Source organism: Phyllostomus discolor, chromosome 4, assembly GCF_004126475.2.
Source record: "Phyllostomus discolor isolate MPI-MPIP mPhyDis1 chromosome 4, mPhyDis1.pri.v3, whole genome shotgun sequence".
NCBI lineage: Eukaryota > Metazoa > Chordata > Mammalia > Chiroptera > Phyllostomidae > Phyllostomus > Phyllostomus discolor.
The window spans coordinates 109839363-109857056 of record NC_040906.2 but is presented as its reverse complement, the minus strand read 5'-3'; the positions used below and the strand labels follow the sequence as shown (position 1 = coordinate 109857056).

The 17694-nt window shown below is 37.3% G+C and overlaps 1 protein-coding gene across 2 annotated transcripts in view; it reads right to left on the bottom strand.

Annotated features, from left to right (window-relative positions):
• Positions 1 to 16006, bottom strand: part of KCTD20 (potassium channel tetramerization domain containing 20) — a 30513-nt gene extending 14507 nt beyond the window's left edge. The window contains exons 1-2 of one of the 2 annotated variants that reach the window (XM_028509747.2): positions 15839 to 16006; positions 3301 to 3354 (exon numbers count right to left, since the gene is read on the bottom strand). The gene's annotated coding sequence lies outside the window, so the exon portion shown is untranslated. The remainder of the gene's footprint in view (positions 1 to 3300; positions 3355 to 15838) is intronic. The other variant, XM_028509748.2, reaches the window with a different exon arrangement.
• Between the last annotated feature and the right edge of the window lie 1688 nt (positions 16007 to 17694).

The window sequence follows — 17694 nt, the reverse complement described above, 5'->3', positions numbered from 1 at the left end:
ATGCTTGGGTTTTGGACCAGGTCCCAGGCAGGGGGTGCATAAGAGGCAACCACACATTGATGTTTCCCTCTCATAGGGCCAATTCTCCCTCCAGCAATGCATGATCATCGTGAATAACACCTATTGGGTGGATGCCCTGTGCAAGGTATTCATTTGCTGAGTAGGCAGAATGGAGAGGTCAGGCAGGAAGCCTCATACCTTTCCTCCAGGTGGTCACGCCCTGTAGTCCTTCTCATTCTCACTGGGGGCTGTCCAACTACTGAAAACATTTTCATTCTTGAAGTTCACCCTATGTAGTTCTTTCACAGTTTACATTGTACTGATTTGCACTTGGTGTTTTGGTGGAAGAATTACCTGACATCACCAGCAATTTTTATGCATTGCAGGCTAACACCAATTTAGGAAGAAGTTAGGTCACTAAGGGCAGTATCATGTTTTAATACTCTGAATTTACAAGCATGTAAAGGTGCCAATAAACATTTGTAATGTGAATTAAATCCTGAATCTCTCCATAACTTGTATTAATACATTTTTTAGCATAAAGTTGATCGATCAGTTAGTACCTGTTTTAACTTGGAGGAAATATAAAAATGACCACTTTGGAAAGATGAGTCAATATATGTGAGTCAAAACAAATTATTTTAAATTGGAGATAATTTCAGTTGATGAAATATTTTATTTTCAGACAACGACTCTTCCAACATTAGGCAAATTAAGTCAACAGGTGAATGTTCCAATAGAAAACTTGATATATGGGCACAGCTTTTCCATGATTACACTTTCTTAAAGTAAAAAAACTTATTTACACACACAAAAATGAAGCAACTTAAAATTTAAGTGGAGACTGGTAAAGCCAAATGGAACCACTACTGTCCTCAAGTTAGATTCAGAAGATGTCAAGACTGGTTCTACAGAACAGGATAAAGAATATCCATGGAACTGGAAAGGGCATTCTTACTAACACTGGAAAGACCAAAAGAGGATCTGCTTCTTTACGGTTACTTGGTTTTAACTACAGTGTTTCACTCAACCTATAGCTGCTGCTTCTCAACTCTTAACTAAATGCTCAAGAACCAAGTTCAGCTCTGACTGGTATGGCTCAGTGGATTGAGCGCTGGCCTGTGAACCAAAGGATCACTGGTTTGATTCCCAGTTAGGGCACATGCCTGGGTTACAGCCCAGATTCCCAGTAGGGGGCGCACAAGAGGCAACCACACACTGATGTTTTACTTCCTCCCTCCTTACCTTCCCCTGTCTAAAAATAAATAAAAATTTAAAAAACAAAACAAAAACCAAGTTCAAACTTCTCTTTGTTGCTCTCCAAAGACCTCTTAGATAAAAATATAATAAACTTGAATAAGCCTACCTCTTGAAAACTTGCAGTCTAGAAGACCAGCAATTTTCAACTGGTGTGCCACAAAAAATTTTAAAACATGCGATAACTATTTAGCCAGGGGCACTGACCTCTTTTCCCTTAGCCAGGGTCTCAAACTCATTTTCACTGGGGGCCACATCAGCCTTGCAGTTGCCTTCAAAGGGCCGAATGTAATTTTAGGACTGTATAAATATAAGTACTCCTTAACTAGTGGCAAGGAGCTCGGTGCTGCCGCCAGGTAGAAACAAGGTGCTGGGCCGGATAAAACAAGGTGGAGGGCTGGATCCAGTCTGCAGGCCTTATGTTTGCCACCTGTGCCTTAGACTGTCAAATAAAAAAAATCACCATATGATTTCACCTTTAACAGGAACCTAAACAACAAAACAAACAAACAAGCAAAATATAACCAAAGACACTGAAATAGAGAACAGGCTGACAGTAACCAGAGGGGGGAGGAGAGGGAATTTCAGGAGAAAAGCAGAAGGGTTTACAGGAACAAGTATAAAGGACACATGGACAAAAACTAGGGGGGGTGGAAATGGGAAGGAGGTGGGGAGCACTGGGGTGGGGAGTGGGCTGGGATGGGAGTAAAAGACAGAAACCTGTACTTGAATAACAATTTTTAAAAAATTTAAAAAATTCACAACAGCCAACATAACAATAGCTGTCTGATGTGAATGAATCAAAATTATAGCATTTTTTTCCTGAGCAGCAAAAAATGTATTTTTTGGTGTGCCACGATATTTTAGTGATTAGTTTATGTGTGCCCTGAGATGAAAAAGGTTGAAAATCACTGGCCCAGACTGTGTGTATATATTACTTCATTTATTCCTTAGTGTGAAAAAGGTTTCATTACAATGGATTAGAATGAAAATGCTTTCTTTCCATTCTATAGTACCAAGGCTCAAAAGTCAGTTTACCTTGTATACAATCAATTAATAAATATAAAGATACACTTGGAATTAGTAGAGATCTCCAAGGAGAGAAAAGAAAGTAACTTGCTGTGCATTAACAGGCATTTTATTGGTATCCAGTTAATTCTTATTACAAATAATACATGACTATTTCCCTTCCTAAACAGGACCCTTTGATCATTATCCTCAATCCTTTTAAGACTTTATCCTACACAGATATAATATTAAAAGCATATAGCTGTTTTAAAAACAAACTATATTCAATATGCATCTCCCATTCTGTAATATTTTTCTAAATTAATGTTGAGATCCATCCATGATGGAAGATCAAGATCTAGTCCATCCCTTTTTAACTGCTATATATGAAATACTATATGAGTCTATTCCATCTACAAATATTTGAGTTGTCTTTACTTAACTACTACAAATTACAATTCAATAAACAAGATCAGAGTGTACTGTGGAACTCAAGACAGGACCCAGTTTGCAAAGTTTTCCCAAATGAATTTGGCTGCAGAACTCCTTTTTTCAGGTAATTGTCTCAGGATTAATGCTTATTGGCACACACCTGAAGAAATCACCTAATCATTCCAACATTTCCATAAGTCCCCTATGAACGAATTCTTCTATAATCCTAGAACAACAGAACAAAACTCTCTTGACCTATGACACCAAAAAGGTAAACAGACTGACACAAAATTCTTCAATGTACACCAGAGCAGTTTATTTATTTATTTTAAGACTTTATTTATTTTTAGAGTGAGGGGAAGGAAGGGAGGGAGAGAAATATCAACGTATAGTTGCCTCTTGTGCACCCCCTACCGGGGCCTGCAGCCCATGCATGTGCCCTGACTGGAAATCAAACAGGTGACCCTTTGGTTCGCAGACAGGCGCCCAATCCACTGAGCCACACCAGCCAGGGGAAACCACTTTAAATTTAAGATTCATGGTCTATTCCCCTTCCAGGATGGATGTTTCATTCAATTTTGAATGTATATTTTCATTGCCTACCATGGTTCAATTCTGTAACCATTCCCCAAATGAATCTTGGTCCTCAGAACAGATCTAAGAAAAAAAAAAAAAAGAAAAGAAATAAGCAAAGTACTCCAACAATAGAGACTTCTATTGCTACAAAACACATCCCTGGCACACCTAACAGGAACTGAAGAGTCTGGTTCAGAAAACAGCTGGGAGTTAGAAAAATACCAATGAAACACAGACTGTATAGCTATGAAGCAAAGAAACTTAACATCCAGCAAGTCAGCTCAAACTTTACTTCCATACCTCATGGGTAAAAGCATTTTTATACACTTTGAAGAGCTACACAAGTATTTTTATTATTTATTTCACAGGTCTCCTATGAAGTCCCATATTTTGTTAAGTCTTGGTTTTGTTGACCTGGAACAGCAAAACATTTAGAATCACAATCTCCCTACCTTGGGAAGTTTACATACAATCTTTGACAGAGGAATTGTCTCCACATATGTCTTGCACCTACATAAGGACACACTGGTTTCTCTCTAGAACACAGTCATCTCGAGTATTAATCCAAAATAATCTCGATAATGTATTCTTTTTTACTTGCAATTTCCTCTAATTAATTATTTCTGAAGAAAATAAGAAAATTAAACAGATCACTGTTCCGTTAAGATCAGTATCTTGCCACTGAACTCTTCAGATTTTTAAAATCCCGATGGAATGGGGCTGGGGGCAATCAAACTGAACATGGATGCATTTCAAAAGCATTATGCTTTCAGTCCATCAGCAGAACAAGGGTCTGATCTTCTACTTCAGGGCCATGTCTCTTCTCTGTGAGAGCTGGGTGGTGGTGATGTATGTGGTAGAATGCCATTGAATTTGGTAAATAAATTATCTACCCCTCATCTGTACTTCATAATTAAATTCAGAAAGTAATCACATTTTTGCCAAACTTTCATTCCAGACACAAATCCTAGTCCTTTCAGTCTGTTCTGAAGTGAAACAACTCCTTTTCTTTAACTACTCTAATTGCCTATCATTGACTTTGGCCTAGTTCCATTACACACAGTAATGAGAATCCTGCTAATGTTGTCTATAGAGGTGAACAGATTCCATTTTGCTTCACACATGTTCTCTGGTGATACCCAGAATTTTGGTTAAAAGAGGGAGAAAGTAGAGAAAGAGACAACAGAGGTAACAGATACAATCTAAAATGTCTCCACGATCACCTTCCAGAATACTACTGACCGATAGTTAAAAGGCTGCCATCTTCAAAATGTACTATGGGAGCATGCATGCACGTGAGTGTATATGTGTATATATGTGTGTGTGCTTATTTATATTTATATCCTCACTCAAGGACATACTCATTGATTTTAGAGAGAGGGGAAGGGAGGGAGAGAAAAAGAGAGAAAAACATCAGTGGTTGCCTCCTGTATGCACCCTGACTGGGGACCGAACCCAGAACTTAGGAATGTGCCCTGACCAAGAACTAAACCCTCAACCTTTCCGTTTATGCAACAACACCCCAACCAACTGAGCAACCCAGCCAGGGCTGTGTGTGTGTGTGTGTGTGTGTGTGTAAATAAACCAACTCTATTGATGTTTTTGTGTGAGGTTTCTATTCACTCCATTTGCATGTGCAACCGTAAAGTTCCAATCTCAGAAGAAACTCTGTCTTCTGACTAAGGCTTTCTGGTTTTCCATTTCCAGATTATTTCTAAAAATATTAAGACCACACCAGTATTAAGCCCATATAAACTTTATTCTTAACATTTCTAAATCTTGGAGTTTTCCTACCTAATATCCCAAACCTGTAATAATTTAGTTGTTTAAATCTGTAGAGAGAGTGACCCTTGTAAGTAAGCTATTTCCACTGGGCCCTCCCTTCCCAAGTACTTGCTGTCTTCCTCAAAAAAGTCTGGCAGACTGGTGGGACATAAATACTTCTTAGAGACTTCTTGCTACATTTCTCCCCAAAGTACAATCTTTCATTATGGCTCTACCTTTACAACCGTGGCCCTGGCAGGTTCCTAAGTCTCTCTGTGTCTCAGCTTGCTCACTTGTAAGAGAGGGTAATAACCATTAACCACACAGGTTGATATAAAGATTAAATGAGGTCATACATTTATACATCATGCTCAGTATGATGCCTGCACACAGCACGCAATGAATGTTAATTATTGTTATTATTCCAGAACTACAGAGTCTACAAAGCTTTTACAAACCTAATCTTATTTGATACTGACACAACCCCAGAAAGATATTTTAATTATTCTCACTTACTGTTGGAAAAAAAAATCAAGATTTAGAAAGGTTAGCAACTTGCCCCAAATCACAACTCTAGCTAAGAGGCAGGAAGATTACAAACTTAGGTCCTTGGATTCCCACATTCTCTTCAACCAGTCACACTGCTTCCACCCTCTTGCCTTTCCTCCATTACTGATTATAAAAGTTATTCCTTCTGTTATTTTTCAGAAATGAAAGAGAAAACCAGTAGTTTCCAGGATCTTTGCTATCAAGTAGGAGTTATGGTAGTAATGCAAGAATCCTGTGATAAATGGTTTTATTTTTCCATTAATAAAAACAGCATTATTAATGTTTTACTGCTCATAAAAGCAATGTGCTCACTGAAAAAAAAAATCAGCCAATATAGGAAGATATAAATACTTTAAAAATCAACCAAGGTGTGGTGAAATCTTTGTACGCATATCTTTGGGCATCTACCCCATTATATCCTTGGAATAAACCAGAAGTAAACCTGCTATGGAAAAAGCTCTTTAAGTTTGGATATATCCTTTATAAAAACCAGATTATCCTTTATAAATATTCCAATTTATAGTCCTTCCAGCAACATGAAGTGTCCATGCTCCAGAACTCATGCTAACAGTGTTTCAGTCTTATTTTTGCTTATCTGATATGTGAAATAGGATTTCATTCTAATGTAGTTATTTATTTTCAGCAATGCTTCCAAAATTTCATTTTTGACAGCCTTAAAAGTTTTGGGTGGGTAGGGTACTGGTAATACCAGGGATTTATTCATATCTAGTTTGTCAGGCATGACTAGAATCACTGGGTATTTCCCAGGATTTGCTTACATCTCCCTGGTAGTCTGTGAGATAACACGACAGCATGGTGGGACCTGGTCAGGTAGCTCAGTTGGTTAGATTTGTCCTGATACACCAAGGCTGTGGGTTCGTTCCCATCAGGTCTCATATAAGCATCAACCCATGAAGGCATAATTAAGTGGAACAACAAATCAATGTTTCCCCCCTCCCTCTCTCTGAAAATAACTTAAAAATATTTAAAAGACAGGATGACAGGACCACCCACTAGACTAAAGCAAAGCAGGTTATAGCTTTGGCTTTGTTATTAACTCTCCATGTCACCAAGAAAAACGCCCTTTAATCTTCAGTGTTTTAAGCCATAAAAATGGATGCATGTACCACTACTAAGTTGGACAATCCTTTCTCAAATCGGATGTATAGAAAAGTCCTCAAAAAGCATAAAGCACTATCTGAAGACAAGAGATAAATGTGGGTATGGGGATCTCCCTTGTATGACTACTAATCATTGACTTGACTCTGTAAGTTCATCATGCTCCTTCCACTTTGGAAGACATTTATGTTCTATTGTATAGTTTTCCTGATTTTAGCTACCTTTCCCTGTTTGATGTAGTAAAATCACACACTGTATTGCTTTTGGAATTCTCTGAATTATTATTTTTTGTCTCAGTTGCCTAACTTTTCATTTGTACCTGATCTTCTATGTCTTTCCACTTTTCCCTCAGGAAAATGCCACATTCTTCTTCTTCTGCCAAGCTGTCCTATTTTTTTAAAAAAACTTTTACTGATGCAGAGTTTTAAAAAATGAAGACAAACAATAATCCTGCACTTGGGTAGTATGTGTTCATTGTTCCTGGCAGAAAACACTAAAAAGACAAAAATCAGCCATAAGTCCTCTTCCTGATTTTCCTAAGTATAAATACATAAATATATTTTGTGTTTTATTTTTACAATTTGAAATTCTGCTGTATATACTATTCAGTATGCAACAAACATGGTTGTATGTCAATAATCATAGTCTTACATCACTATTTTTTTAATTCTCAACTTTTAAAAATATTTTATTTATTTAATTTTAGAGGGAGAAGGGAGGAAGAAAGAGAGGGAGAGAAACATCCATCAGCTGCCTCTTGCACACCCCTAACCGGAGACCAGTCCCACAACCCAGGCATGTGCCTGACTGGGAATTGAACCGATGACCTTCCAGTTAGGAGGCTGGTGCTCAATCCACTGAGCCACACCAGCTAGGGCTTACATCAATTTTTCAGTGGTACATAATTTCCATGGTTGCACCAAATTTTACTCAACCCAATACATAGATTTAAAAAAAATTAGCTTTTAACCCGTATATAGCTTATTTTGATATTTACATTAAGGTACAGATCTAACAAAATTCAAATGGCTAACCAACTAAAAGCCTTAATAATATATTCTGAAGAGTCCATTTTCCCCCCACACTAAATTGAGATGTCAATTTTATCAAGTACTAACATATGATATATGCTTGGTGTAGTTTTTAAACTCTGTTCCACTGATTTATCTATAATTTAATACATAAATATTAAATATAATTTAATATTTTGCCATTGTTTTTCTGTCACTTATCTATTTAGAAGTTCTGAAATATTTTTAAGTTGTCAACAGGGACATGTTTTCTTCTAATCTTTAAAGTTATGTCTTAACTACTCATTTATACTTTTTCTTCTGCACTGAGTAACACCAGCTTTATTATAGTTTTAGAGTGATTGTGGTAGTCTTCACTGCACATTAAATTTAATGAGGACGGCAACTGCACACATCTGGACTCCCTGTGCCAGTTTACAACCCAGAATGTAGCTTTGTTGTTCTCTTATTAGATGGAAGTAAAATTTTGCTTTATTTATTACTGCCATAACTCAATCCACTGAAATATTAACAGAAATATGTGTGGATAATTGAAACTATTAGTACCAGAGCAATTTTGATGTTTACTGTTAAGAGACACTGTTCAAATTTTTAATTTAAAAAGTAAAATGTGAATGTACTGCAGCCATTTTAACCCACAAATACATTATATACTTTGAAGATAAATTATATATTTCTAGATTAATATTGCAGCTATATCAGAAGACATTTTTCTGTGTAGAAAAAAACTCATGGTAGTGCATTTCTTGAATACTGGTCAAGGTTTCTACGCATGCGTTCCTTACATATTCTCCCTGTGAGCCTAAGCAATTGCATAATTAATCCCTATTAGAGATCAATCCCCTTCCCCAATCCCTTTCTCTTTTATTTCTTTTTCTTTTCAAAGAACTGATGCTATAAAATATTTTCCCTTTGCAATACTACTTCCTCACAAAGTCTCAAATGAAGGAAAGCTATATTTAAGCATCAGCTACCCTGCCTCCCATATTCACCAGCAAGTGCTCTGGGACCAGATCACCTGGGTTGGTTCTTGATTCCCCCACTTACTAGTTGTGTGACTCTGGGCGCATGACTAACTTCCCTGAGCCTCAATTTTCTCACTTGTAAATTAAGAATAATAATAGTATCTATTTGGGAGAACTGTTTTAGAAGTTACGAATACTTCAAATAAAGCACAGTCTCTGGCATAGGGTAAACACTGAAAAAGTGTTAGCTGTTATTATATTAAATATCCAAAACTAGTTTCAAGCTTACAAAAATCATATTCAAAACCTTATTTTTAAAAAATATCTGCTTGCTTCTCCTTTCTTGCATTAACACCTAGCCACCACATCATCCCTCATTCCAATTCTATCTATAGATAGAATAGAGGGATTACCAAATCCCTCTATTTACAATATAGCTCTGGGTATCTATACTTTTACAGAAATAAGTACTGGATTCTGAATATATCTACTTGTGGAGGTAATAAAACAATTATGATACCACTGTTAACTCTTAAACATTTACAGATAATAAACATGTTATTTTTGTAAACTAAACCTGTACTTTTAGAACTATACTTTTATCAGTTACGTTTTTTTAAATCTCTCAAAACTATAGAGAAGTTTTTGGTGGTCTCAGATTGTCAACAAATTAATCAACATACAGGGTGGGACAAAAGTGGGCTATCAACCAATGAATGCACGAATGGGTGGAGCAAGGAATCAATATTTTTTCTCTTTCCCTTTCAAACTCAATAAATAATAAAAAGTAATAAAAAAAGTAAAGGTATAATTTGGATACAAAAGATAGTTTTCCCAAGAAAGCATTATATTAACACACACTATAATTCTTCAGTTCACATTTTAGTACTTTTGAAATCAGGAATGTCTTAACATCATGTATATATTTAATAAGGTAGTGTTTCTTTTTCCTAAAAATCTGTTATTATATTGGTCTTAATGTCAAGTGCTTTAAACCTGGTTATGCATGTGCGTGTGTGTGATCGTTTGCATTGCCCTCACTTTTGCTAAGAATCTGTGAAAACCTTTGACACTAATTGGAACCAGTCCTTGAACCATCTTCTGACATGGTGATATGGACTGCCTCCAGAATTCTCCACATACAGCCAGACAGGTGTGGCTCAGAGGGCTGGGCCTCGTGTAGCAGGCTGAAAAGTTGGAGGCAACACCTCACAGCAATGTTTCTCTCCCTCCCTTCTCTCTCTAAAAATAAAGAAATGTCTTTTTTTTTTTAAAAAAAAGGAGTTTTCAACATGTACTGATCCATTCTCACTCTACACACAGCTTTTTCCTGTAAAATGGCCTAGTCTGTTGACTAATACACTTAAAAAATTTTTTTAATTGTACTGTCTTACACTGTTCCTTTTAAGATATTATTACTATTAGTATATCCCTTTGCTATTTCCTGGAAGTTTGCTTCCAGGAAAGCACAACAGTGTCCTGGATGTTAGGGACCTCACCCCCAAGATTCTGTCATATATTGACTGGCTTTTTCTTAGGAATCATGTGTTCTTAGAATGACCAAAACTAGCTGAACCCAATCAAAAGATAGAAGCACCCTATATGGAAATTATAGAATTTCATTTAGCTAATGTTTAGGTAATAAAGTTGAAATTACAGTGGAATTGGGTAAGACTTTAATTTGTACTTAGTAAAATCAACACTTATCTGGAGGTAATTGATTTAGAGGTCCTCTCACAGCAACTATTTAAACAGAAAAGGTTCTAGATGTGTCCATTATCAGCATAGGGTAGCTCTATGTCCTGGCCTCAGAACTGGGGCTTGGATGACAGCCCCAAAACTGTGCAACTTACACAGTAGTCATGAAGTAAATCTGACCTAAAAGGAGAGGTAACACAGCATAATGGTAACAGTTATAGACTCTGAAGCCAAAAGTGTGGGTTTGAAGCTTCGCTCCACTATTTTTTAGCTATGTGACTGTGGGAAATTTCGCTACCTTCTTTCTTCCTCAGTTTCCTCAGCTGTAAAATGGGGGATAATAATAGTACCTACTTTACAAAGTTTCTGAATATTAAATAACATTTACAAAGTAGTTAAACAATATATGGCACATGAAATGTGTTAAATCAATAAAATAGATCCATCTGGATTTCAGATGTAATGTTTGAGGTAATCTGACATATTGAAGCATCTCAGCTGGTTGATATGTGATTACAAAATGTATCCTTGAGTAACTGAGTTTAAGTTTGATTATTATTACTTTAAGGATAAAAGAAAAACTTGCTAAGTTTGAAAAGAGTGTTGCAATATTTAAGCACATCTTGAAATACGTTAGATTTGTAAGTTTACATTTTTAAGATTTAGAGTTTTTTGAGTACTTAAAGATTTGCTTGTAGGCCACTGGAATACTAAAACAAGAAAAGAGATTAAGATAATTGTTGTGTTGACTATTGTCAGTTTTTTATTCGACAATATAATCCACCACATTAAAAGACTAAAAAAAAGAGTTTCAGAATAATAACTAAAATAGCATGACCCAATAAATTCAATAAAAAAATAAATAACTAAAATAGCATGAAACAGTATTGACATATTAGATTTTAAAAAGGCAGGTTGAAATAATAAATATAATCATAGAAAAAAGACTGAAAATATTATTTTCCCTTAATTGTAGGCTCATATGTGATTTTATTTTTAAATTGTGTTTTATTGAATATTCCAAAGTCTCTAAAATGAATGTTATTACTTTGAAAAATGAGGAAAAAATATATCTCTAAACATGAGGGACTCTTCAAGAAAATGTTGAATTTTTTTCTTTTAATAAAAGCTTAAAACAAAGAAAAATTTTAAAAAACACTCTTTATACAGATGCTCAGAGAAGATTCTGCTTAATGGGGGATATTTTCAATTCCAATTTTTTTCTATTAAAATGTTAGAATATTTCAACTCAAAAAAAAAGGAAAAAGAAAAAGAAAAGCTTAGGACAGTTTAGGATAGTTATGGCAGCCCTAGCAAACTAATACACAGGTGACAGCTGCCAAAATTAAATTTCACTCTTTCCCACCAAGAAGAGATTTAAGACAAACATATGGAAGGAGTCTAATATGGTTTTATGGTATAGACTGTGATCTTCACATAAGAGCTATTTTATTCTAAGGAAGTTGGAAATTTCCAACTGTTGGAAATTATTACTGTTGGAAATAATCTCAACAGTAATTTATTTTCACTTTCCTCTATAATTTTAATAACAGTATTTTACACTTGTATAGCATGCAATTATTTCATTCATATTTGTTACTTCATCTGGTTCTTATGGCCTTCTCTATGAAACAAATGGGAATGCAGTAACAGAGACAACTGAAACAAAATCCTCTGGCTGGGTTTCAGATCTTTCCACTACAGCTCAATGCTTTCCGAACTTGTAATAAGGCTCCCTGTTTTAGTAAGAAAGAGATACTTTACTTTATATCAATATTTATCAGAAACCCTTACAATGTCAACAGTAGAAAAGATCTGAATCTGAAGAAAACAGTATCTTCCAATAAATTAAATTATATTTTTAAAGACAATGGCCCTGGCTGGCGTAGCTCAGTGGATTGAGCGCGAGCCGTGAACCAGGCATCCCAGGTTCAAGTCAGGGCACATGCCTGGGTTGCAGGCCACGGCCCCCAGCAACCACACATTGATGTTTCTCTCTCTCCTTCCCTTCCCTCTCTAAAAATAAATAAATAAAATCTTAAAAAAAAAAAAAAAAAAAAAGACAACGCACAGCCAGCATTTCCTGAGAACGTTCAGTATCTCGGGTACCAGTGTAAACGCTTTGCAAGGATTAACTCAGTCTTCACAACTCTCTGAGGTAGGTAGGTACTATTACAAACACTATTTCAGAGGCACAGACACTGATGAGTACTTTATCCAAGTCAGTAAATGAAGGAGCTAGGATTTGAAACCAAAGAAAGACTGAATCCAAATTCCACATTTTTAACTACCACCCCATGAAGTACAGCTGACCCTTGAACAATGCAGGTTAGGGGCATGACCTCTCACACTGTACAAACTGTATAAGCCTCTGCATACTCAGATTCCCAAACGTGGAGCTGACCCTTGGATAACACAGGTTTAAACTGTGAGGGTCAACTGAACTGCAATCATCTGAAAAAAATTCCATATATGTGAAACCGTGCAGTTCAAGCCCAGGTTGTTCAAGGGTCAACTATATAATGAGAGTGCTATTGAGCATAAATCTTCATGGCTCTGGAGTCAGCCAGATTTAAGTTTGAACACTGACCACTTACTAGGTTTGTGACTTTTGGCAAGCTTAAGCTTGTTGTGTCTTAGACTCCTCAGTTATAAAATGGAGATAATAAAAGGAGATGAACATAAAAGCACTTATGCATGTGGTATATAATAATGTCTATGAATTAATAAGTCCTTACTACAGTATTTCTAATTCTGCTTTTCATGAATATAAAAGAACAATCCAACAATGTCTAATTTGGGGACTCTAAGCAAAGATATCAAAAGGTTCTCTTCTTTTAGCCATACTTCTTTCCTTCCCACTATTCCAGAAATGCACATACTATTCCAATAATCTTACTTCCTGTAGGAACATCAGGATATACTGAATTATGTTAGTAGTTATATCAGTCTTATATCCTGTCTCCCACAGAGATACCTAATAACTTTGGTAAGGACAACAGTAGAGTTATGTGACAACTTCAAAAAATTCTGGACATTGCTCAAATGTCTAACATAATAAAAATTAATCAATGTACTTAATCTCTACTGAATCTTTAAAAAAAACATCTCTTGGGATTATAAGAAAACTACCTATTTGCTCCTATTTTTCCTTTTACTATTTATTTCAAGCTTCAGACAGAGTTCCTCATTTTAGTACTACCACTCTTCATAATTTATATAGTTCCATCACATTCTCCATTTTTCCCAAATAATCCTGCTTTTGTAGTAATGTGAAAGCCTCTCCATATTCTTCATCTCCTCATAACTTAATTTCTCTGGACCTTTCTTCCATTTTTGCAGCATTTTTCTCGAGATGACTTATTGGGAAGAAACTGGGCTAGGAGCCAGGAGTCCTCACTCTGCCATCTCATCTTTCAGATTCTTTATCTGAAAAACGAGAGGATTGCACTAGATAAATTCATAATAGGCCTCCTTATATCTCTAAGCTTTATACTTTCATGACTCTGGGTATTCCAACTAGAAGTCAATAATTTTCCAACTATTTCCCTAATTTTTTCCTCCAGTTAGCCAAGGAGGGGCAGGCATGTTCAGACTTGGAGGCAGAGGAAGACATGATTCGTAATCAGGAAGCCGAGGACTATAAAAGGAAAGACAATGTTTTGTGAACCAACAGAAAAAGATGGATGAAGAAGAGAAATCAGACATTAAAAAGATACCAAAGAAAGAAAACAGGTCAGACACACACAGCAGAACTCTAACCTCATCCCTAGGCATCTATTTGAAGAGGGACTAAGAAACACAAAAAGCTTTTGGCAGCAGAGGAGGAGATCCTGCCCTGCCTCAGGGGAGCAATGTAACTCTGTGCCATCTCTCCAATGTTGCACAAAACAGGCATTGCTGGGGTATTTGATGAGGGAACTAAAAGCTCTCATAAGTGCTACTGGTACTGCTACATGCCAGGAAATCTGAGAGCTCAGGGCCACGGGAATTACACAGCAGTGGCTACCCTGGTTCTAAGGGAAGGAGACTTAGCTGAGAGGGGGAAATTAGGAGTAATGGCACCGCTGGTCTGATAATATTGAAAGTAGCCTCCAGAGGGAAAAAGCACAGATTATATAGGCACTGGCTATCTCTAAACACCAAGGCAGTATTAGAAATATGTATGAAGTCATTTCCTACCCTGGTGTGAGTCCAAGAAAACACTCTCTTTTCTGAAGTTCCCTTCCTTGGCTTTTGATTGGTTAGTGGGCAGGGGAGAATAAAAGCAATAAAGGGATAAGGGAGCTGGGCCCTTCAAAAAATCCTCAGGTCAGCCCTATGGTGGAGTTGCTGAAAGTGTGGTCCCTGGATCACCAGTGACAGGCAGAAGGAGGGTGCTTGCTTCAAGTGCATACGCAGGCACCCATCACAGATCTCTACAATCAAATTTCTGGGAGTGGTACTGGCATTTTTAAGGAGCAAACTTATGTTTGAGAATTTGAGAATTACTGTGCCAGAATTTGAGGGAGGGGACAGAGCTGAGAGTGAAGATTTTGATTCTGGATTCATCATATTCCACTGGTATTACTCTCTTTGTTTTGGGAGCCATAAAAAAAACCCCCTCAATTTCTCAGGTAACAGCTGCAGCTCACTGATTGTTTAGCAGCCAGCAAGGGCACAGTGAACGGGCCTGGAAAATGCATTTTCACGAATTGGTTAAACAGTTGCTCCATTGCCTTGTTTATCCTGTAGTTTGCTCGCCGGTTTGTTTATAAATAAATCGGTTCAACCCAGGAATTTTCTGAGTCACCCCAATTCCATAACAGAAAAGGTTTTTTGATAGTGTAGAGAGCTAGGTGTGTAAACCTGAAGACACTGTCTGTTATAAAAAGCGAGGTTTTATCTAAAAGAAAATGACCTGGTAAGGCTCTCCCAGCTCTTTTGCAGGCAGACCCACTGATAAAAGCTGGTTGTTTGTGGGTGGCAGAGAAGACTGAAGCAGGGGTGAAAAAAGCGAGCAAAATGCACTCTCTGCTCGAGTTTAGGAGTCCGACCAACTACATAATTTTTAATGAGTTCAATTAATCGCCAGAAAATAATCGTGTCTGCAAATGTCTTATTAATAAACATTACGAAGTTCTCCTCATTTCTGGAGGGATAAAAACACCAAAGGCCTTGAAGAAACAGACAAGTTATACTTCAGCTGTCCCCACGACTGTATTTACGACTTCCATACAGGTAAACCCTTCCCGGGATCTTCAGACCTCGCCCTCCGCACGAAAACAGGCACCTAGAACCCATCTGCCGACATTTTTCCTCATGATGATTTCAGTCCCGGAGCCTTTTCACCGGAGTGGGGGGTCGGGGTCGGACCCGACGGACTTCCGCCCGAACGGCGTCCTGAGGAAATGGCCCGGCACAAAGGCTAATCTTGTGATCATGCCCGCCGCCACTTACCTGCCGCTCCCTGCCGCGATCTGGTACCAGGGGACCGAATTCGTGTGGAACGCGCGTGCCGACCGCACCGGGAAAAGCCGCCTCGGGGACCGCCCGAGCCCCAGCGGTGCGCGCCCCCTGCCCTGGCCGCCGCGGCCACGCGGCTGAATCACCCAGCACTTCACGTTAAGAGTCCCCTCAGCGCGCGGGGCACGCCGGGAAAGCTGAGCTCTAGACTGTGGCCCCGGGCCCCACAGTAGGGGGGTGTCACCTTTCCTTCCTGGGACGTGCCCACCAGTCGTGAGGAGGATGGTCTCACGCCCGCCCCGCCAGGGTAGATTGGATTTCTGGGCTGTGGATACCCTCTTTCAATTATTGAAGGTATAAAACGGAAAAGTTAGTAATCTGAGTTGTAAAACTCAAGTAGCCCCAGCACAGCTAAAGCTTATAGAAAGTTGTGGAGCCCCGATCTCTTCTCCTCTGTGCATTTGAGATAAGGAGGTAGTAAGAACAATGGAATTATTTAAACACATTTTGCCGGGAACCCTCTATCCTGGTTATGTATTCTGATCAAAAAGGGGAGGTAAAACACGTTTTTCTCAGACCTTGACTTTAATGAAACTAGATGCTATAGCAAAGTTGATTTACAAATTTTAAGTCAACTGAAAGCAAATTATTGGAAAACTGGTTGTTTTACTAGAAAAATATTTCAACATCTAAAAAACCCTATAAAACTAGTGCTAGAAAACATAAAAGAAAAGATATAGTATTAATCCTGTTATGATTTAGAATGGCTTTTGTGCTTTTTAAAAGTTATCATACTAATTAAATAAAATGTTATACTAGTTATGCAGACTATTCTATTTTTAAAATGTTGAAAACTATATAAGTTAATAATAGCATGATTTCTTAAATTCTAAGTCAACTTTTTTCATTACAAAAGTCTCTAAAAACTAATTTGGGGGCTAACATTAGGATCAGAATTGAAATATTAGTAATATGATAAAATAGTTTGACTCTCATTCCAATAGGTTGCAAATGGTTGCTGAGCATTTTTATAGCAAAATTGCGTTTTCAAGGTCAATAACATTAATTTTAAAAAATCAAAATGTTTTCATTATAATTTGATCTTAGTGGCCTAGAGGTCATTCCCCATTTCTGTGCTTTCACTTCACTTTAAAGGACTGTAAAGCATCCAGTACTGTGTTTGAATCAGGATGGGCTAGGTTATGATGCTGCACTAGTCACCTGAAGGGCAGGTGACTATAGGGCAGTTTACCTCCAAGTGGTGACTCAGCAGTCTCAGCAGCTTTCATCTCTGGCTCTGTCATCCCAACGCTAGACTGGCAGAAGAGCAAGATTGGAATGAGCTTGATTGGAGAATCCTGCCAAGGCTTTTCTTTGTCTCATCCAGAAGTGAACCTTTCACTTCTGCTGACATTTCATTAGCCTGAGCTAGTTACATGGCTCAGCCTGATTAAGAAGTCTGGGAGGTATCACTTCCTGTGTTCCCCGGGGAGGAACATGAAAAATGGTCTGGTGAACACATAGCATTGTGTCTGCCACAGTGTTTAGTAGTAAAAATAAATAGAAGTAATTTGAGTTGAAAAAATAAATGTAAATAATTATAAAAATAAATTTTAAAAATAAATATAAATAATTTAGTTGAAAAGTTTGGATCCTTTTTATAGGATTCAAACTTTCACTTCTCCATATACTAAGTAACATGGAGGATTATTTAAACTAATGCCTTTATTTCCATTTCTATAAAGTACAGTGTTATGGTCTTCATGTCAAGGAAAAGAAAGGAAAAAAAAAACCTTTCTAATGTTCCTGTAAGAATTCTTAAAACAAATCCTTCCTTTCTAGACAGGTTC